A 22,555-nucleotide genomic window follows, 5' to 3' on the forward strand; every position below is an offset into this window, starting at 1 on the left:
CATGCTACTACTGTACCAGTGGGGATATCTTGCCTGTCGGGTTGGCATTGTGGCACACAGTGTCCACACCTGGGTGCAGTATCGAAGACTTTTTACTTCAGAGTCCTGCATAACAGCTTCTAGCACATGAGAACCAGCTAGCACATGGTTGTGCTGTGTACAGAGTGGTTCCAGCTGGAATTCTCTGTATGTTGGAACTCCGCTGGGTGGTGTGTTCACAATAGGCTTTTACCATCTGGTTTTAGTGAATAACCAAGAGTAGAGGTAACAGTTTATATTATTTTGGAGTTTCTAGTGGGCTCTCTAACCAACAGCTCTTAAGGAGGTACTCTGTAGGTTGTAGTGGTTAAACATTAAATTTTAAAAAAAATTACTTTGCCTGTACATGATTCTGTATACCACGTGTGCCTGGTTCCTGCAGAGACCGGATGAGGGCATTGGATCCCTTGGAACTGGAGTTAGAGTTGAGAGCTGCCATATGGGTGCTGAGAATCTAAACTAGGGCTTCAAAGAGCTGCTAGTGTTCTAACTGCTGAGGCGTCTCTCCAGCCCCCTTGTTCAATATATTTTAATAGGAGTTTTCTCTTTTCTGCTGTTTCTGGGTTGAAGGCATGGCCAGAGAATCCCAGTTGTTTTCAGTGGCTTCTGCAGGCTTGGTATTGTGTCCCCTTACACAGATACCCACATCTACCTCCTTAAATTTCAATTTCATTGTGTCAGTTTAAGCAGTCAAGAGCCACCATAATTATCTAGGTTCATATCCCCTTTAGTAAGCTCTCTAGTTTCCTAGCGAATCCTTTAAAAGATACCCACCATGGTTCAAGATTCCATTTTATTAAATGAGAAATTAATAGCTGCTTTAGCTACCAGTACTCTTGTTAATGGTAACATTAATTATTGTTGACAGACTAGGAGCCCTTTCAAGCCCTTTTAGGTGTTACCTGGTTTAATCCTGACAAGTGCCCTGTGAAGTACTTAGCACAGTACTTGTGGTAAGATGTGCCCAGTATAAAATGCCCTTCCTGTCCAGCTGGTGGAGGTGCACCCTGCCTTAGTAGGGACTAAGTATGGTAGCTGTAGCACAGTGGAGCTCTGGCTGTTTTCTTCTTACTTGCCTTGAGTTTATTTACAAACAGTGAGAACTAGGAGATCTCCCTGTAACAGTGAAAAAGACTTCTCTACAGCATTTCTAGTAGCATATTAATTGCCTACTAAATAATCTAGAATATTTAAGATTGTATGATCAATATTCTGGAAGTCATTTAGAGAAACGTTTAAAGTCATAATGTCTTTGATTAAGAGAACCAGTTCTTATTCTGACTGTTTGCTCTGAGTAGGAAGCAATTTTCATGTATTTATTTGCTTCACAGTATTTCCTGAAAATTAACTGATAAGTTTTTTCTAGTTGCTGAGCCTGGGTGAGAGTTGGAAGGAAAAGAAAACACTTCTTCGTCTTTTATTGGCTTTATTTCTTTCAGCATTTCTGTGTAAACAAAATGAGGACCAGGTTTCATTCTGTGGAAAAGCAATTTCTTGTAACTGAAGCTTTGCTCTTGTAGGGCAGCCTCCTCAGAGGTAGGAAGGGAAGTCTGAGCTGGAGTCGAATTTCAGAAAATCCATCTTATTACTTTTAGCCTCTTTAGTGACACAAAAACATTAGGATATTTTTATTGCGTTGTGACTATGGATTGTAGTAGAAGCAGAAAACACACGTGGTTAAGCAACTTTATAAAAGTGGCAGTGGTTGCAGGTCCTCATCTATGCCCCCACCATGCAGACACACATACACAAACACACACACAGACACAGACATACACACATAGACATACACACACACACAGATACACACATAGACATACACACACAGACAGACATGACACAGACACACACAGATGCACACACAGACACACATATAGACATGCACACACAGAGACACATACAGACATACACAGACATACACACACACACACAGTTTATCTTTAGCCCTGGATGTTTTGGAAGTCTCTCTGTAGTCCAGGCTGGCCTGGAACTCAGATTTCTGCCTATCTCTGCCACAAATGTTGGGATAAAAGGTGAATGCCACCAGACCTGACTCTTGATTACTGAATTTTATGCCATAAAATTTTGTGTAACTTTCCCTTTTTACTTTAATTTTTAAAATATTCCTAACAGGTTTCAACATAGTCCCGAAGCACAGCAGATTCATTTTCAGGGGTATTTCTGTGGCCTTTGCAGTGTGATCTCTGTGACCTAGTTTTAGAGCTTTCAGCTGTATTTCTCTTCACTTTACATTCATTAAAATAAAAAATACATAGAAGATTGGGCTCATTTTCTCAGTGGACTGCAGTGTTTCCCACACCACTAGTATTTCAAATAGTATTTCCACCCTTGTAGAAGTGTTTGCATTGGTTAGGAGGTGTGGAAAGTTTTCTGTGGCTGAAATGGTCCTAACTTTGTACTTGCAAAGCTCTTTCACCGGTCAGTGCCACAGTTCAGGTCTTTAGTGTTCCTGCAGAAGTTTGCAGTATGGCTGCAAAAAATATGTACTTCAAAGGTGCTCAGGTAACTTTTCTTTGATTAATCACTGCCTAATTTTTGGGAGTAAGTTTTAGATTAATTATTCAGATATAATAAATTAATGTAGATGCTGGATTTTTTATTAGCATGTGAAAGCAATAGGAATTTACTTTTAAAAAGTTCTGAAAATATGCAGTTTGGTCAAGTAATAAGCATTAATTTAATAAGCATTTCTTATTAAAGTATATAAAAAACGCTAATATTACTTTTGTTCTAAATAAATTTATCAGTTATAAAAGTTTATTTTTAAAAGAGTTACCTATTGTAAAATAAGTGTAGTACCTTTAAGATTATTTCTTTCTGAAAATTTTTTTGAGTCTGAGTCTTACTATGTAAATCTGGCTGTCCTGGAACTCACTATGTGTACTTGGCTAGTCTTGAGTTCACAGAGGACTGCCTGCCGCTGCCTTGTCAGTGCTGAGATTATATCTTACATAACTACATTCATTATTACATTCTAGGAAAAAATAACTTTAAGATTTATATCTCATAATATAAAGGTCCCTATTACATTTCTTTAGTTTTTGTTATGTCTAATTTAAATAAACATAATATGGATAAAAACTTAGATAAATGAAGATAACAAAAGCTGTCAAAACAATACTTTGAGAAGCACGATAATTATAAGAAATCAGAAAGCCACTCGTGTGGATGATTGTGTTTGACTAGAATTATTACTTTATGCCCAGGTAAATAAATGACTTTATTTCACAAAAGGGGCTTGATAGCTTAGAGTTGAAGTGTTCTTGCTTATGCAGGTTTCAGATGCAGCCCAGGCTGCAGTTGTTGTAGCCCTTTTTACTGAAGGGATGGGGACAACAGTTTGCTTGTAACAGCCATGGAACTGAGTACAAAGAAGCCAGTGACCTCTGGTCGTCTGAGGCTGTGCATATGAAGGAGGGATTGTTTGAGGATGAGAGAAGCTGCCAGTACACTTGGGATAGTCTTTCTCCTTGTTTTCTGCAGAATTCTTGAATGACCCTACTCCAGAAAAACACAAAAGTCAGAAAGTCTCATTAGAAGAAATTACTAATGGTCTCAGAAGAATCTTGGGTCTGGACAGCAAAATATAATTAGATATTCATATTCCAAAGTGACAGTCATTAAAAACATTGTCTCCCTGAAAATGGCAACATTAATTATTGCTATTTTATGTGCTTAGAAGAATGGTGCATGCCTGTGGCTTCACCCTCAGCAGCTCTTGGTATGCTCCTGTTTAAAGCTGTCTGTCTTCTAGCTCCAGTGGCCCAGAAGCCCTGAATCTGGGTCACACTAATTCCTTGGCGTTTTATTTTTTATTTTTAAAACATTGTTTAAACATTAGACATTATTCTGAGGCTAAAGCGTATAAATATTTGTCGGATGAAGGAATTGCTAATGGCAGTTTCAGTACTTATTTATTTTTCTTTTTTCTTCCAAGGTAATTAATAAAAATCTGGTAACATTTCTCTATGCAAGGCTAAGGTAAATACGGTAATATGTCTTTTGGCGGATACCATATATGGATCTGCAAGTGACAGAGCAGCTCAGCCTTTGGTACACTTGGTTGTATTAGTTATATACTGGTATATACGATACATACTAGTGATCAAGTTTGGGGCAGTATTAGAATCCTGTAATTAAAATCCGTTGTCCTTGGAAACAGTTTAAGGAAGATGTTGAACGAGACCTGGTTTTGATTTATGCCACCGTATGACTATTTCCCATGATTAATAAAGAGAGATGCTTGCATTTGAAAATAATACCCTCATTTATTATAGATACTACATGTTTTTCGATGTATTTTATGTACTCTTAGGTAGTTTTCTTTATAACCAGTAGTGGGTATCAGGCCTTGGTGTACAGGCTAGGATATGGTGCAAAAATCTGGTATCATATTGAATAACTGGAGTCTTGGGATAGATTCTGACATCATTAGCTCTGTCTTAGATAATGCATGATAAGGGGTAAGGAGGGAAAAATTTGTATGGTAATTAATTATGGTAAAAGAGTGATTAAAATTCTAGTGCTTTGAAATACACTATTGTATACCTCATTCAAAAGTTTAACATAAAAATTAAACTAGTTGATATTTAGAGAATTTCATCCATCATATTCATGAAAAATCATTTGGCAATTTAGCCTCGAGTGTTGATTTATTAGCTATTATGAAATAAAGTCTTAACATTCTTTATGCCTCTTTTAGGGGCCTGAGACAAGGTGATGTCCAGGAGTCAGTTACCTGAGACCTTTCCTCAGGAGTCAGAGGTGTGAGAGGTGGGGGTTGAGGAGGAAAGGGTGGGAGTGAGGAGCTGAGAGAGGAGGATAGGCAAGGGTGTAAGGTCCCCACTGCTGCAGATAGCAGCCTTAAACTCAGTCCAAAGGTGATGGATGAGAGACTCAACTTAGGGGTAGGATCTTCAGGCATCACATAGCCAGTTTTATTAGCTAGTAGAGGTACCCATTCTTTCTTCCTTTTTTTTAAATTTACTTATTTTATGTAGATGAGTACACTGTAACTGTCTTCAGACACACCAGAAGAGGGCATCAGATCCCATTGCAGATGGTTGTGAGTCATCATGTGGTTGCTGGGAATTGAACTCAGTACCTCTGGAAGAGCAGCCAGTGCTCTTAACCACTGAGCCATCTCTCCAGCCCCAAGGTACTCAGCATATTTGGGGTAATTTGTACATCTTTACTTGAATATTATTTTTGGTTTGTTTAAGTTAACCTGAGTCCCATGGTGTACATGTTTGGGTTTTAACGTGATAGCTGTGTAAGAGACAACACGTAAACTATAGTATGGAGTAGAGAATACATTTGACAGAATGCCATGAGATGACTAAATACTATCAAGTGAGTTGAATATTTAACTCTGCTGTACCTCAAGTCAGGGCATGAATCCATGGCTTGGCAAATTCTGTATGATTAAACTCCATCTCAATCCTTTGAATATTCCATGGTATGATTCAGTGGTTGAAATGCTTGCCCAGCATGTACAAAGCTCAGGATTTGAACAAAAAATGAACATGAAATATGTTAAATTACCATTGTAGACAAAAATAATCACTTTGAGTTATCTATTTAGTTAAAATGGATGGCTTCTGTAAGGGGAAGATGCATTAGGCTGCTGAAGTGTGTAGGAAGCACTGGCTGATTATAGAGTCACTTGCACGTTATGCTTGAAGGAAAAGTTTGTGTCTTGATATCTACATCCCAGGAGACAGTGCCATGATAACAGGTCCTCTGTGCTATAGTGTTACCTAGTGTAGCATCCATGGATTCAACCAAGTGTGGGTGTCAGCTTTTTGAAAGAAAAAAAATGCTTTTCTGCTGAACAAGTACAGAATTTTTCTTGTCAACATTCCCTAAACAATATAGACTAACAATTATTTACATAGTTTATTTTACCTTTTAAGACAGGGTCTCTTTATGTAACCCTGGCTATGTAGACTAGGCTAGTCTAGAACTCACAGAGATCTTCCTGCCTCTGCTTCCTGAGTGCTGGGAATAAAGGCATGTACAACTGTGCCCAGCGACTAATTACATATTATTGTTTATATCATACTGGGACATCTGAAATAGTCTACAGAAGATTTAGATGTCTAGAAAGTTGAGCAAAGCCGGGCAGTGGTGGCGAGGCCAGCCTGGTCTACAGAGTGAGTTCCAGGACAGCCAGGGCTACACAGAGAGACCCTGTCTTGAAACTCCCCTCCCACCCCCCAAAAAGAAATAAGGTTGAGCAAAATATTATTCATTCTATATAAGCGTTTGTGCACACATATATTTGGAATCATGGGAGCCAAGCCCTTCTGTATGTTGAGGGACATCTGTAGTTTTATGAAATAGACAATGATAAATTAATATGGGTAAGGGTAAATCTTGGGTCAGAAAAGCATAGATTGAAAACTTAGTGTTTATTTTGATATATCACAAATTAATATTCTTTTTACTGCTTAAGAATTTCTTTTTTTCCCAGATTTATTTTAATTCTCATGAATGTTTTGCTTGTATCTATGGATGTGTACTGTGTGCGTGGCTGGTGCCTGAAGAAGATAGAAAATGTTGTCAGGTCTTCTGGAGTTGGACTTACAGATGGTTGTGAGCCATCATGTGAGGGCTGGGAGAAAGCTTGGATCCTTTGTAAGAGCAGCAAGTGCTCTTAATTGCTGAGCCGTCCTTCTAGGCTTCATAGCCCACCATTACTATGTGTGTATGTATGTATGTGAATATTTTGCCTGCATATATGTCTGTGTATCATGTGTAGGCTTGTTACCTACCCTTGGAGATCAGAAGAGGGCACATTGGCACTCCTGGAACTCTATAAATGGCCGTGAACCACCAATGGGTGCTAGGAATTGCACCCAGGTCCTCTGGAAGATCAGCTGGTGTTCTTAACTGCTGAGTCATGCCCCCAGCTCTTAGTTACATTGTTTTTGACCCACCATTGACTTACTGCAATAAGAAATACTGTAGAAAATGTATTCAACTCTTTGATGTAGGTATTTGGTTAAAAGACTGAAAATCTGACACTCTGGCCACTGGCCCCCCTGCCCAGCTGTTCCGTTTTGGGGCTGGTGCTGTTACAGTTCCTCTCATGAGAAATAGTATATATAAAAAAAGAGCTTTGGGAAAAAGTGGTTGGAGAATTATACCACAGAAACTTGTAGGGCTGTGAGTCACGACTTGTCAGTTGTTAGAGAAATATGCTCAGTTGGCAAACACATTAGGCACACATCTCAGCAGTGCCAGTCATCCTGTGTGCCTTTCTTACCCCCACACCTCCCCCTTTGTCACTCCATGGATTTGTTAGCAGCGCTTTTCCCAGCTGGGTTAGCCATGTGGCAGTCTCAGTTCTTGGTCAGTGAGATGGAGGTAGAAATTGTGAATGAAGCCACATTTTTTCTTTTTTTCTGGAAAACCCTCACCATTGATTTTTTTTTTTTTTGAGGCAAAACTGGTCTTAAAACTTAGTCATCTTGCTTCTACCCCTCTGAGTACTGACTGGGATTACAGGTATATACTCCCACACTTGGTGTGAACAATGTCCCCAATACCCCAAGCCAATTTCTTGCCTTCTGCCTAGATATTATACATGGTGACAAGCAATATTCTAGAAACATCAGGGAAAGGCCAAGCAATTTAACCTTTATACAGGCTAGGAAATGAATGTGTATGTACGATTTTCTTTCATGGTGTAGGAGCTGAACATTAGGTAGAATATATGCTTGATGGCTAATGTCTCCGAGCACTGTCTCTGGCTTAGAGAGTATCCTTGAATTACAAGGCCAAGTGCCAACAAGTGCCTCCCTCCAACCTTACATTTTATGGGGAGAATAAACCCTTCTAAAAGTAGTTTTATACAGTTAGTGTGTAGATGTAGGTATGTTTGTGTGTTTGTGCATGTGTGCTCATGCTGTGTGTGCATGTGAGCATTTGTGCCATTGTGCTTGTGTGGAGGGCAGAAGACAACTTAGTGGCATGAATTCTCATTTTGCTTTCACATGGATTTGAGAGATAAAAATTCTCATTTTTTAAAAGAGGTACTGGCTGATTTTGTGTGTCAGCTTGATACAAGCTGGAGTTATGTCACAGAGAAAAGAGCCTCCCTTGAGGAAATGCCTCCATGAGATCCAGCTATAAGGTATTTTCTCAATTAGTGATAAAGGGTGGGTGGGTGGGGGCAGCCCATAGTGGGTGGTGTCATCCCTGGACTGGTAGTTCTGGGTTCTCTAAGAAGCAAGCTGAGCAGAGCAAGGGGAAACAAACCAGTAAGTAACATCTCTCCATGGCCTCTGCATCAGCTCCTGCTTCCTGACCTGCTTGAATTCCTGTCTAGACTTCTTTTTTTTTTTCAATGTATTTTTTAAATTAGGTATTTTCTTCATTTACATTTCAAATGCTATCCTAAAAGTCCCCCAGACCCTCCCCCCACACTCCCCTACCCACCCATTCCCACTTCTTGGCCCTGGCGTTCCCCTGTACTGAGGCATATAAAATTTGCAAGACCAAGGAGCCTCTCTTCCCAATGATGGCCGACTAGGCCATCTTCTGATACATATGCAGCTAGAGACACGAGCTCCAGGGGGTACTGGTTAGTTCATATTGTTGTTCCACCTATAGGGTTGCCGACCCCTTTAGCTCCTTGGGTACTTTCTCTAGCTCCTCCATTGGGGGCCCTGTGTTCCAGCTGACTGTGAGCATCCACTTCTGTGTTTGCTAGGCCCCCGCATAGCCTCATAAGAGACAGCTATATCAGGGTCCTTTCAGCAAAATCTTGCTGGTGTATGCAATGGTGTCAGCGTTTGGAGGCTAATTATGGGATGGATCCCCAGGTGGGCAGTCTCTAGATGGTCCATCCTTTCGTCTCAGCTCCAAACTTTGTCTCTGTAACTCCTTCCATGGGTGTTTTGTTCCCAATTCTAACAAGGGGCAAAGTGTCCACATTTTGGTCTTTGTTCTTCTTGAGTTTCATGTGTTTTGCAGCTTGTATCTTGTATCTTGTGTATTCTAAGTTTCTGGGCTAATATCCACTTATCAGTGAGTACATATTGTGTGAGTTCTTTTGTGATTGGGTTACCTCACTTAGGATGATGCCCTCCAGGTCCATGCATTTGCCTAGGAATTTCATAAATTCATTCTTTTTAATAGCTGAGTAGTACTCCATTGTGTAAATGTACCACATTTTCTGTATCCATTCCTCTGTTGAGGGACATCTGGGTTCTTTCCAGCTTCTGGCTATTATAAGTAAGGCTGCTATGAACATAGTGGAGCATGTGTCCTTCTTACCGGTTGGGATATCTTCTGGATATATGCCCAGGAGAGGTATTGCAGGATCCTCCGGTAGTACTATGTTCAATTTTCTGAGGAAACGCCAGACTGATTTCCAGAGTGGTTGTACAAGCTTGCAATCCCACCAACAATGGAGGAGTGTTCCTCTTTCTCCACATCCTTGCCAGACTTCTTATGGAAGTGTAAGCTGAATAAATCCTTTCCTTCCCAACTTGCTTCTTGGTCATGATGTTTATGCAAGAGTAGAAACTCTGAGACAGAAATTAAGTTCTCTTACCTTCTATAAGAAATACATTGTTCTAATCCATTTTCAGTGTGAGGTATGCTTAGAGTTCATCAAAGTTACAGATACGTATGAGGCTCTAGGGTAGTCTTTCCCCTAGCTGGTGATTGTGGCTGCTTGTCTCAAAACTCTGAAAGTTAGAAAGTTGCAGACAGTGTGATATTTGACTGTGCTCTCCTTCAGGGAAAGGAAGTCTCAAGCTCTGTGTTACCATTGAGATGAGGAATTAGAGAAGGGGCCTGTGCTAGATTATGAGTCTCTATAAATGTTTTGGCCTATGGGAAAAGAGAGTAGGGGTTTCTTGTGGTCAGGGACTTAAAAACTACTGTCTTACACCAGCCATCACACCAGCCATTTTTGCCTTCTCTGTATCCTGGTGTCCAGTTATACAGAATAGTGTATTAAGATGTTTTCAGGGCTGGAGAGATGGCTCAGTGGTTAAGAGCACTGACTGCTCTTCCAAAGGTCCTGAGTTCAAATCCCAGCAACCACATGGTGGCTCACAACCATCCGTAATGAGATCTGACGCCCTCTTCTGGTGCATCTGAAGACAGCTACAGTGTACTTAGATATAATAATAAATAAATCTTAAAAAAAAGTTCAGAGAAGAATTAAAAAAAAAAAGATGTTTTCATAGAGACAGGCTCTTCTTTCCCATACATCTGAGCCATCTTTCCTGCCTGGCTGAAGAAAAGAGTACCCTTTACTTTGTTGAAGCCATTGTAATCTGGATTTCCGTTTATGTGTCTGTAACCATTGTCCCTAATGGATAAAATAGTTTCTATGTCCCGATGGCATATTTTAGGAAACTTGGAGACTTCTGATTTTAATTTGCAAGGGATTTTTATCCTGGAATTTTGGAACTGCTTCTTTTAGACTTGATTGAACAAGCTTGATATTCAGCCACATGGAAACTGGCTACTTGCAGGAGATTTGAGAAATGCAAGAGGTGTTCAAAAATAGGCCGTGGTATTTCCCACTATCATTTTTTAAGTCTCTGGTTTCATCTACTTACATAACCTGAAGAAACTATAGCGCTGGAGAGAATATTGGTAATTATCGCACAATCAGGGTCAGTCTGGACTGGTCACAGACAAGAGCTTGTCCTGACCCTCCTGTATGCACATTTGCACTGTTATCTTTTTCTGTATGTTAACGGATTCTAAGTCCATCCTGGTAACTGCATAGCTCCATGACCGCAGCATGAGCATGTCTGTACAATTAGCGTCTAGTCAGGATCACTGTAATCACCTTGCTGCCTTGGGCTTCAGGCTCTCAACTTTCTACAGTGGGGATTACTCTTTGCCTGTTTCAGAATCTGTGGACTGGAGTTGTATAGAGCATACTTTTTTGTATGTCTGGCTCCTTTTGTTTGCCATCTGTATTATTATATGTAATTATACGTTATCCTCATTGGTGTATAGCATTCCATTATGTGAAGATAGCCTGTTGGTGGGCATTTCGTTGTTTCCTGTTTTAATTATTGTGAATGCTGCTGCTAAGACTATTCTGGTACATGTGTTTTGGTAATTGTATGGTTGGTTGATATATTGTCTTGTGTATGTACTTCAGAGTGGAATAGCAAGACGAGAGGATGCCAGCCACATACAAGGTTCTTAACACTCGTTCTCCCTAGTGCTTGTTTCTAACGTAGCCATTCTAGTTTTGTGAAATGCCTGTATATGTCTTTTGCTTACACTTCTGTTGGTTTGTTTTTCTAATTGTTGGGGTGGCCCTTTTTCTTTTAAGATTTATTTATTTATTTTATGTATGCCAGTACATGGAATCGCCTGCTTTACCTTTGAATTTTGCCTGTATCCTTCTGTAGTTGCTTTTTACTGTTGGGTGTGAGGTGATATGTAGGGGCATTTTTCTCAAATGGATGTTTACTTTATGTTTTTAGTAAATCAGGTAACCACAAATGTGTGGGATGCTTGTCAATTCTGCTTTATTGTGTTCTATTTGCCAGATTCTGTCCATTTGCAAGACCACACTGTTCCAATTATTAAAAGTTTTGTGGCTGGTTTGCTATCAAGTTCTCTATTTTTATTTTTCTTTAAAATGGTCTCAGCTAATCTTGGGAATTGCTATGTGGCTAGGTAGAGGTATATTTATTTTGTATGCCTTTAAATTGCACTATACATATCCTTCAGCTAGCTGTAAGACACACTGAAATTAGTCTCTCTCTCTTTTTTTTTTCCGAGACAGGGTTTCTCTGTGTAGCCCTGGCTGTCCTGGAACTCACTGTAGACCAGGCTGGCCTCAAACTCAGAAATCCGCCTGCCTTTGCCTCCCAAGTGCTGGTATTAAAGGCGTGCGCCACCACTGCCTGGCGGCATCAGTCTATTTAACTGTACAGAGAACATTAAGCAGTATCTCTAAACTTTTAATGAATTTATAAGTTTTTTTGAGTGAAGTAGAAATATTTTCTTGGTTCGTAGATTATATACACATTTAAAATCAGTACTCACTTTAAGCATCAATCTATCTCTGTACTGTGCAGTAATCAGATGCTTAGTTCAGATGTATATTCAATCGCACTGATACTTGATTTTGTCATTTGTAAGTAATCAGCTGTTTTGTATACCATTATGACCAGCTCCGTAGCCATGGTGTATGCGAATTAGTTTGTTTCAGAAACATGAACCGGGAATAGTGACTGAGCCCATCTGGAAGTGTGAATCATCTTACCATGACATTTAAAGGCAACAATCTTTGTTAGTAACAGTTTGATTTGTCAATCTGAAGACATTTCTTTCAACAACTTGTCTTGTTTTCCATTCCATTTTATGTTAATTCATCAGGTAAGATTTTAAAGTAAAATGGTTATAATTTATATTCAAAATTAAATACTTGTAGCTTTTGTTATAAAATTTTAAAATAAAAATTAATTTAAAAAATTAAAAATAAAAAACCTTGTAGATAAACTTCATATACACACAAATTAACCAAACCCAAAGTAGACACATCAGTAAGTTTCCCTGTAGTTAGGATAGCCATTTTGAAGCTGTGGAATCGCATATTGAATTTTACATTTCATTACTGAATATATTTTATTCATCAGTAAGAATGAAAAAGCCATGACAGAATTAGAACTAGAAAAACAGTTAGTGTTATGCCTTAAGGTTACTGTTGCTGTGATGAAACACCATAGCCAAAAGCAGCTTGGGGAGGACAGGCTTTATTTGGCTGTCATATTCGGAGTCATAGTTCATTGAGGGAAATGAAGGTAGGAGCTCAAACCTGGTGGGAACCTGAAGTCAGGAGCCCATGCAGAAGCCGTGGGCTTTCTCAGCCTGCTCTCTTATAGAACCCAGATCACCAGCCCAGGGGCAGAGCCACCCACTGTGCGCTGTGGCCTCCCTTTTCAGTCTCTAAGAAAATGACTCAGGCTTGCATAGAGCCTGACTTCATGGAGAAATTTTTCAATTGAGGTTCTCTTCTCTCAGATGACTCTAGCTTGTGTCAAGGTGACATGAAACTCGCCAGCATGTGTCATATTCTCTTTCAAAACTCGCATTCATTCCCTGCATCCAGCCCTCCCCTAGTATTTCTTGTTTTCTCTGGTGAGTGGAGAGGACAGGGAGGAGGAAGCCCGGCAGAGCCCCGAGTAAAGGGAGTGTGTGCTTAGGGATGTGCTCCAGAGTTCTGGGGAGTGAGACAGGCCTGGGAAACTGAAATGTGGGGCTGCTGTAAGCACTCTAGGGAACTTTTTTCTTTTAAAAATAAGTGAACGAATAATTAGAGATTTGTGTATATAGGAGCTACACAGGTGGTTTTTTCCCTCCCCATTTGGTTACTGAGTGCTGAGTTTAAAAGTGGAGTGCATGCTTGATTCAGAAATTGGAACTGAAGATGAGTCAGCTTTTTGACACTTTGTGAGAATACTTACTTTTAATTACCGACAAAGAATGCACCTTCTCATTTATAATGTAATTTTAGTGGAATTAAACGTGAACAGATAAAATGTCACATAATTGTGTTCTATTTCAGTCAGATGAAAACTCAGAGCTGCTGTGCCTCTTGGCAGTCTGTTTATGTAACTGTAATGTGGGCTGAGTTTCTTTCGTGTTCACAGATCAGATATGTGTTTTTGCCTAAAGAGTTGAGTGACAGCATTTGCTGCATAGATATTTAAAATACTGAGTAAATACTGGAATAGAACAGTGAGTAAGACAGATAGGAGTCACATAGACCTTTCCAGTCAAGGGTTGGGCAGAATAGGTTCATAGCATGTCTTACTTGCATTTGGTGAATTTGCTTGCTGGTAACAATATAGCTTGCTATTTGTCTTTGTGTAAGGGAGATACATTTTAGGACCCACAGTGGATGCTGGAAACATTGAGCTGTACTTAGACTGTTCCCTGCACACGCCCCCTCCAGACTTACATACCTACAATAAAGTTTAATTTATAAGTTAGATTTTGTGAGACATTAATCACAGTAAAAATAAATAGAACAATGCACTATGATAAAATTTATGGGAAAATGGATCTCTTTCCCTCCCAACTTGCTGTACCATGCTCACCCTTTTTGTAGTGATATGCGGGGATACAGTATGCTATGTGCTCATCAGCCTCTTAGTGGTCATTTGGTTACCAGATCAACTATCACAGGCTACTATGTAAGCAATTCTTACTTAGCAGCCCACCATTACATCATAGCTCCTGCATCATTCACCTCACTTCATCTTATCATAGCTCCTTAAATCAGAACCAAAACAAATCCTTCCTCCTTCTAGTTGTCTCTGTCAGGTGTTTGATCATAGCATGTAAAAGTGAGCTATACAATTCTGTTTATAGTGATATATTGTTATTATAGGAGGAGAAATGGATACTTTCCTGGCAGTTCAGTCCCCCAGAGCACACCTTGGCTTATTTATATAGTCTTATGTTTACTTCTTTTAAACCACTATCAATTTATCAGCTTTCATCACTTCTCTTGCTACTGCCTTAGTTTTATTTTTTTAATTAAAATAAGAAATTATGTGTATGCATGTTTTACCTGCATGTATGTATGTCTTACTGCATGTGAGCCTGGTGCCTATGGAGGTCAGAGAAGGGTGTTGGATTCTTGGAGCTGGGGTTAGAGACGTTGTGACCAGGCATGTGGAGGCTTGAGAATGAAACCTGGGTCCTCCTGAGGAGCAGGGAGTTCTTTTAACCACTGAGCTTTTCTCCAGCCCCACTGCTTTCCTTATGGTAGGAGTTCTGCCTCCTCCAGTGACCATAGCAGCTTCCGATTGTCCTCTGCTCAGACCTCAACCTTGCTGTACTCTTAATTCCTTTTTTTTTAAACTTCAGATTGGCTCAGCTGATCCTCTTTGCCTTAGTTTCTTAAGTTTCAGTAGATGGGACTTCACTCTGCCACTTTTCTACTTTGAAGCCAGAATGATTTTACTGAGATGCATGTGTAGGGATCCTGGGAATTCCCTAAGTGACACTCCTTGATTGGGTTCACAGTTTGACGAGCAAGGGACTGGAAAGTGCTCACTAGGGAGAGTGATTGGCACTTTGGAAGGTGTTTCTTTCCTGTTTAACTAAGACTGGAAATAGGCATACTGATTATATCAATATGTGCTCAAAATCAGTCATACTGTTTTGTTATATATAGTTTTATTTCAATGTATTGATATGATGATTGTTGCAAATATAATTGATCTGTTATTATACAGTTGAATTTGAAATGTTGGTTCTGCCTTTTGTAGCTCATAGTTTTATAAGCTATTGGCTTGTTCCTATTACACTCTGCAATATTTGGTTTACTTTATACAGTGTTCATTTAGTCAACAGAAAGAGTTGATTTCTTTTCTTCCATCTCTTCTTTTTGCCTCTTTCTTTCCCACCTCTCCTTTTTCTTTTTTCCCCTCTCACTCTATTGCCTAAGCTTGGTCTGAACTCTAGGGTTCCGGTGACCGTGCCAGACTCTAAGTAACTGAAACTACAGACTAGTGTTGTACTGGAGAGAAATCACTAATTTCTAGTGGAGATCAGAGGTTTCTAATTTAGTTGGCCTTATGTCGAGGAAGGAGGTTGACAGTTCACTTATTCAGTGGAAAGCGTATATTTACTAATATCAGGCCTATTGTGTTATCAGTAAAGTTAGAGAAGATGCTATCTGTCTTACTCTTCTTATTGTAGTAGCCAAATACCTGACAGTAACAACTCAAGAAGGAAAGATTTATTTTGGCTCTCAGTTTCACAGGGTTCAGTCCGTTATGATGGAAAGGTTTGGCAGAATAATTTATATCATGACAGACAAAAACAGCAGGAAACAGAGAGAATACAGGAATGGCCAGAACAAGATAGAGTTCCAAACATGTTCCACCTGACCAGCGTCTTCCTGCTAAGCCCTAATCTTCACCATCTCTTATTAATGTCACAGGAATCCATTGATGGTTTGACCTATTACTAGAGTCTTTAGGATCTAGTCATTTACCAAAAGTCCATTAGCTGCCAGTCAAGCTTGTATCTGAGCCATAGTACTGTTGGAATTAGTTAAGAGGCAGTTAGTTAATTATTGTTGCCTCCTAAGGTAGTTCAAAAGCAAACAAAAACTAACAAACCAACAAATCAAAAAATAATAACAAAAAAGCTTACTGGTTGGGCGATGGTGGCACACATTTTTAATCCCAGCACTTGGGAGGCAGAGGCACATGGATCTCTGAGTTCAAGGCCAGCCTGGTCTACAGAGTAAATTCCAGGGCAGCCAGGGCTACCCAAAGAAACCCTGTCTTCAAAAACCAAAAACCAAAAGTCAAATAACAAAAACAAAACAAAACAAAAAAACAAAAACCAAAAAGCATTGCTGTGAAACCTAGGCTGGTTTGAGCTAATGAGCCTTCTAAACCACTGTTTTGATAATAGATGTCAGTGGATTTTATTTTTCCAGACAGGGTTTCTCTGTGTAGCCTTGGCTGTCCTGGAACTCACTCTGTAGACCAGGCTGGCCTTGAACTCAGAAATCCACCTGTCTCTGCCTCCCAAGTGCTGGGATTAAAGGCATGTGCCACCACTGCCCGGCAGAATTTTTTAAATCCTTCTATTGCCAAGATCTATTTATCTCCCCCTCCCTCCCTTCTCTCTCAGAGGCAAGCTGTCACATCGAAAATAAACCAATTGTTGTGGCAATAAAGGAATTTCTTTTTTGTTTTTCATTTAAAAAAAATATTTATTTTATCTATAGGAGTACATTGCAGCTGTCTTCAGACACACCAGAAGAGGGCATTAGATCCTATTAGAGATGGTTGTGAGCCACCATGTGGTTTCTGGGAACTGAACTCAGGACCTCTGGAAGAGCAGTCAGTGCTCTTTACTGCTGAGCCGTCTCTCCAGCCTAATTTCAAGATGATAGAATGTACTGTGGCTATGAAGGGAACACTAGTTTAGAACTGACCTTTCCTATTGCTTGATGCTGAGGACACAAAGTTGACACCCTGTCTAGAGGCTCATTTTGGTAATATTTTTTTGCTGTTGTTTTTAGCTTTTAATTTCTGCATTGTTTATTTGATAATACTTTGATTATAAATATAATTGAACTATTGTTGATGCCTTTTTGTATGATCATTAGACAGATTTCAGTTAAAATTGTCATTTAAAAGTAGTTTTACTTAAATATTAATTAAAAGCAAATTAGATGTTATTTCTGCGTTTTCATGAAAACATTCTTGTATATTTGTGTAGGCTTCTGTGATGACTAGTCATGATTGTCAACCTGAAACCTGGGAAAGGCGACCTCAGTTGAAGAATTGATTTCATGGCCTGTGTATCTGTGGGGAATTTGTTTAATTCCTAATTGATGTGGAGGGCTCAGCTTGTGCTGTGATCCTGGGCCATGGGCCCCAGTCACATCAGAAAGGCAGCTGCCTGCTTGTGAGGCTGGGAGTAAGCCATTAAGCATCGTTCCTCTATGGTTTCTGCTTTAAGTTGCTTGCCTTGTCTCTCTCAATGAGGCATTGTGACCTGAGACTGAGATGAACCTTTTGGTCATGGTGTTTATTGCTTATCACTGCAACAGATTACTCTATCACTGTCTGCCTTGTTTCCTTAAGAGAAGGTCTCTTACAGAACCTGGATCTATGCTTGTGGCCAGCAAGCTCCAGTAGTCCTCCTGCCTTCATGGTCTGGGGTCCCAGGCACAGGCACAGGTGCACATGGCCTCATGTGGCTGATGCTGGACACACACAGTGCACACACAAAGCACACCCCCCCCACACACAGATCTCAAGCACCCACTATATACATCTTTATATCTATGTATCTATAATATAATCTCTATATACACATAATATATCTATATTTTATATCTACCTACCTACTTCTCTATCTATTGTGGGTGCTTGAGATATAAACTTAGGTCCTCATGCTTGCATATGTTCTTTACCTGCTGAACCTGAATCTGTAGCCCTTCATGTGCCTTTAACATTCAGATAGATGTACATATTATTCTTATTGAAACTGTGTGAAAAGTTTGTGATGTAGTTGGTGTGGAATGAGTCACTTAGCAGAGTTGTAGAGTTGTACCTCACAGCCCAGGTTGCTGGAGCACGTTTCACAGAGGGGCAGATTGCTGAGAAAAGCAGCTGGTTATCTTATCACTATCATCTTTGGAGTTACTTAGTCGTGCTTCCTCAAGGTAGGGTCACTTTACTTTGTTGTCTTCTGTTTTATAACTACTTAAACCACTACATAAGAGGTCACAACTTGTCGGGCAGCAGTGGCACACGCCTTTAGTCCCAGCACTTGGGAGGCAGAGGCAGGCGGATTTCTGAGTTTGAGGCCTGCCTGGTCTACAGAGTGAGTTTCAGGACAGCCAGGGCTACACAGAGAAACCCTGTCTCAGGGGGAAAAAAAGGAAAAAAAAAAAAAAAGAAATCATAACTTGATAATTTACATTTTGGGACATTTTCTGATCTAAGCAAAATTCAAAGTTGAGTGCTAATAGTTTAACATTAGTTGTACAAGCAACTCTTTAAAAGACATAAATAAGCTGCATATGATGGTGCGTGCCTTTAATGCCAGCATTTGGGAGGCAGAGGCATGGCCAGGCAGATCTCTATGAGTTTCATGCCAACCTATTCTATGTAGTGAGATCTAGAACAGCCTGATCTACAGTGTTAGCGCTTGTCTCTAAAACCCAACCAAACCAAACCAAACCAAACCAAACCAAACCAAGACAAAGATAACATAGCAGTAGAATTTATACCTGCTTATTAAATAGAATTTTTTTCTGTAGGGCAATTTAGAAATATGTATCAAGAACCTTAAAACATTACTTTTGACCCAGTAGTTAGACTTTTTCTTTATCATCATTATCAGCAGCATCATCATCGTTATCATTTGTGTGTGCATGATACATGTGTGTATGTGTGCCATGATGCATATGTGTAGGTCAGAGGATGATTTGTGGAATCAGTTCTTTCTACCTTTATGTGGAGTCTAGGGATTGAATTTAGAGCCTTATACTTATAGGATAGCCTTCACTGTGCCATCTTGCCAGCATCCTATGATTCTGTCTTAAAAGATTAATAGGAAGGAAAGCTTATGTTTAAAAATGAACATACTACTACACATACACACTCACACACACAAAGAATTCTTTAAGTAGTTAGTAGTTGAGAACAAAGTCATGGAGCTGCACTTGTAGCAGCAGGAGGAGAACTTACCTAGTACACACAAAACTGTCTTTATTCCAGTTCTGCATCTCTACCCGAAACCAAATCACAACCCAGGCTCTCATGTACAGGCTTGTAATGATTAAATACGAAAAAGGAAGAATTTGTCATGCACTTAAATTATATGCACGCACATGTGTTCATGCACACATACCAACACACACACACACACACACACACACACACACACACACACACACTGTCACAAATGAAAATAAAAGTGTAAGAAATAGAAAGCAACATAGAAATAGCTGTCTCCTATGAGGCTTTGCCAGTGCCTTGTAAATACAGAAGTGGATGCTCACAGTCATCTATAAGATGGAACACAGGGCCCCCAATGGAGAAGCTAGAGAAAGTACCCAAGAGCTGAAGGGGTCTACAACCCTATAGGTGGAACAACAATATGAACTAACCAGTACCCCCAGAGCTCTTGTTTCTAGCTGTATATGTAGCAGAGGATTTCCTAGTCGGCCATCATTGGGAAGAGAGGCCCCTTGGTCTTGCAAACTTTATATGCCTCAGTACAGGGGAACGCCAGGGCCAAGAAGTCGTAGTGGGTAGGGGAGCAGGGCGGGGGGAGGGTATAGGGGGACTTTTGGGATAGCATTTGAAATGTAAATGAAGAAAATATCTAATAAAAAAGAAAACATCAAATGAATCATATGTATAGTCAGATTTAGGGATGCACATGAATAGAAGAAATGTCAAACTGTAAAGGAACTTTAACTTTTTAACCTCTATTTTCAATGGTGGTTCTTAAGCACTTTAACTCCCCTCTAGCCTACCACCCTCCAGAGGTAGTGGAAAAGAAAAGATATGGGGGAAGTGGACCTATTTAGAAATGGTTCGTTGGAGCAACTCCCGTCTGTAGTCTGGAAATTGGCAGTTCACAGGTTAGCAGTGGCAGCTTGATCCACTCGGAAACACTTCAAGGATACACTAGCAGTCCAGTTTGGTAGAGTTAGGATAGCAAATGTGAATCAGCAGTGGTGGCAGAGACAGCCAGGCCTCAGCCTTAGCACAAATCAGCAGCAGGAGGGACCAGCAGAAATACCACGAAATGTTCTTGGCTGTGCCTCTCTCAGAAAAGGTCAGAGAAGACGAGAGACCCTCAAGTGTTGCACAGCTAGTTCTATAAGCAAGCCTAGCTCAGCCTCCATCACTGTCTGTCAAGTCCTATTTATATCTCTCCAAACAAACATGTGTCTTCCATGGGTCTTGCCTCAGCACTGTGCCTGTCTCAGCTGACATCACTCAAGTCTTCGAAAGTGACAAGAAACTGCAGCACATTACCAGAAGTGTTTTGGTGTGGCCCCCAGGGTGGAGGTTGTTTCTCTATGGAATACTGACAAATGGAGCTCAACTATGCAATGTAAGGCAGACCAATATGTGGGCCATTGGACTATGACAGGAAGCTCGGTAAGGTTGAATGGGTTGGAAGCCCTGGAACCTCTGAGAATACGGTAGGTGCTTCACCTGCTTCTGACCAGGTCCCTGTCACATGACACACTCCCTACATAGGAACGTGACCAGTGGTTAGGTAGATCAGAACTTAGTTCTCCATGCTAATGAGTTATCCAGAGGGTTTAAACAATAAGCTTTCCTCCTCAGGACATTCCTTCCTGCAAAAGGTATTTAATCTCTGGTCCATCCCGAGAAGGTGGTATGTACCCACTTTCCATGATGAACAATCAATAACCAGTTTGGAACCCAGGACTGCCTCTCTGAAGAACTACTGTGGGGAGCGTGGAGGAAGCCTTTGTCTACAGAGCTTCTACAGAGCTACACCATCTTAAGTGTCCTGAAAAAGGCCCCTCCACACTCCCAGACAACCGCTGCTAACTAAGGACCATCCCAGAAGAACTAAACCAGAGTTGCCTATTCACCCCCCTCCCCAGCCCCTGGCTTCCCAGCCTGCATTGCCAACTCCCCATGACCCAGATGCAGTGATCCAGCGGTTGTCTGAATGTTCAGGAATTTGGTACCCCCCCCCGCCCTGGCCCCCCCCCCAGGCCCATGGATCCCCTTCATTCCTGACTCCATGTGGTTTCCAGTGGCACCTGGATGCCCGTGAGCTTGGGAACCCCAGCTTTAGCCTCAGCCCAGTGGTTTTTTCACTCAAGCCCAGTACTCAATGGTGGTGCAGGGTAAATGCAGTCTAGCGCTCTGCATTACATCTGTCCGGCAAAGTTCCCACACCTCTGTGGCAAGGTGGAATGTGGAACCACACCAATACATGTGTATCGTTAGCAAAGAATTCCTCATCATGCATCAAACATCTCGTCATGAGTCTGCCTTAGTCTTTCACCTGTGTCCACTATAGGAAAACACTGTCTCCTTCATGTGTTTGCCCCAGCAAAAACCACCCAACTCAAATGACTTTCCAAAGAATCCTTAGTTTCCACTTCACTGATTAGGGAGATCTGAAGCTTGAAGTGAGTCTAGGCAATTTATTGAGACTCTGGAACCCCTAACAGAAAGGCTGGAGATAAATGTTTGCCTAGCATGTTCACTACCCAGAACTATGTTTAAAAAGGTAAAGAATAAAATTATTTCCAAACACTTGAGTTTCTATTTTATAGAGAAAAATCCTGAGATACAAGCAATGTTTATATTTATAAGCAGAAAAATGGACAGTTATAGTTTTCTGTGTACATTTTTGGGTGAGTTTGGATAATGAAGAAGCTTTATTTTTGTAACCTGGAATGTTACCTGGAGTTGACACCAAGTTTGCACCATGTGAACACAGCTCTACTGCTAACTGCTGTACTCCATCCTTGAGGTTTTTTTTAAGACTTGAGCAAGGTAAGGGCACTGTCTGGAGTTAAAATTAGCTTGATTCAGACCCTGGTTGAAATTGCCACTAATTGTATAATTCTAGAGAGGTTGCTTTACTTCCAGGATTTTCTTGGAGAGTTAAATAAGATATGTCATAGGTAACTTCCTTCTTGCTTCTGTATTTGATGCTATAATAGTTAATATAGGCGTGGTTACCATGTGCACGCCTACTGCCTGTGGGGGCTAGGAGAGGGTGTGTGCTTCCCTAGAACTGGGGGATTGCGAGCTACCGCGTGTATACCGGAAACCAGGCTCTAGCCTCTGTGAGAGTAGTAAGAGCTTGTACCCTCTACCATCTCTTCAGCCTCCAAATACCAAGGAAAGTTTAACTGAAATTCAAAGGTAGTAAACACTTGAACAGTTGAGGCATAGATTAGTTTCAGAGATGCATGTGCTATAGGCTAGGAATGAAG

The 22,555-nt window shown here is 40.5% G+C and overlaps 1 protein-coding gene across 5 annotated transcripts in view; it reads left to right on the forward strand.

Moving 5' to 3' along the window:
- The window catches only part of Arhgap32 (Rho GTPase activating protein 32), a 251,819-nt gene that overhangs the window by 34,020 nt on the left and 195,244 nt on the right, over positions 1-22,555 (forward strand). The window lies entirely within an intron of this gene.

This window comes from Mus musculus, chromosome 9 (assembly GCF_000001635.26).
Source record: "Mus musculus strain C57BL/6J chromosome 9, GRCm38.p6 C57BL/6J".
NCBI lineage: Eukaryota > Metazoa > Chordata > Mammalia > Rodentia > Muridae > Mus > Mus musculus.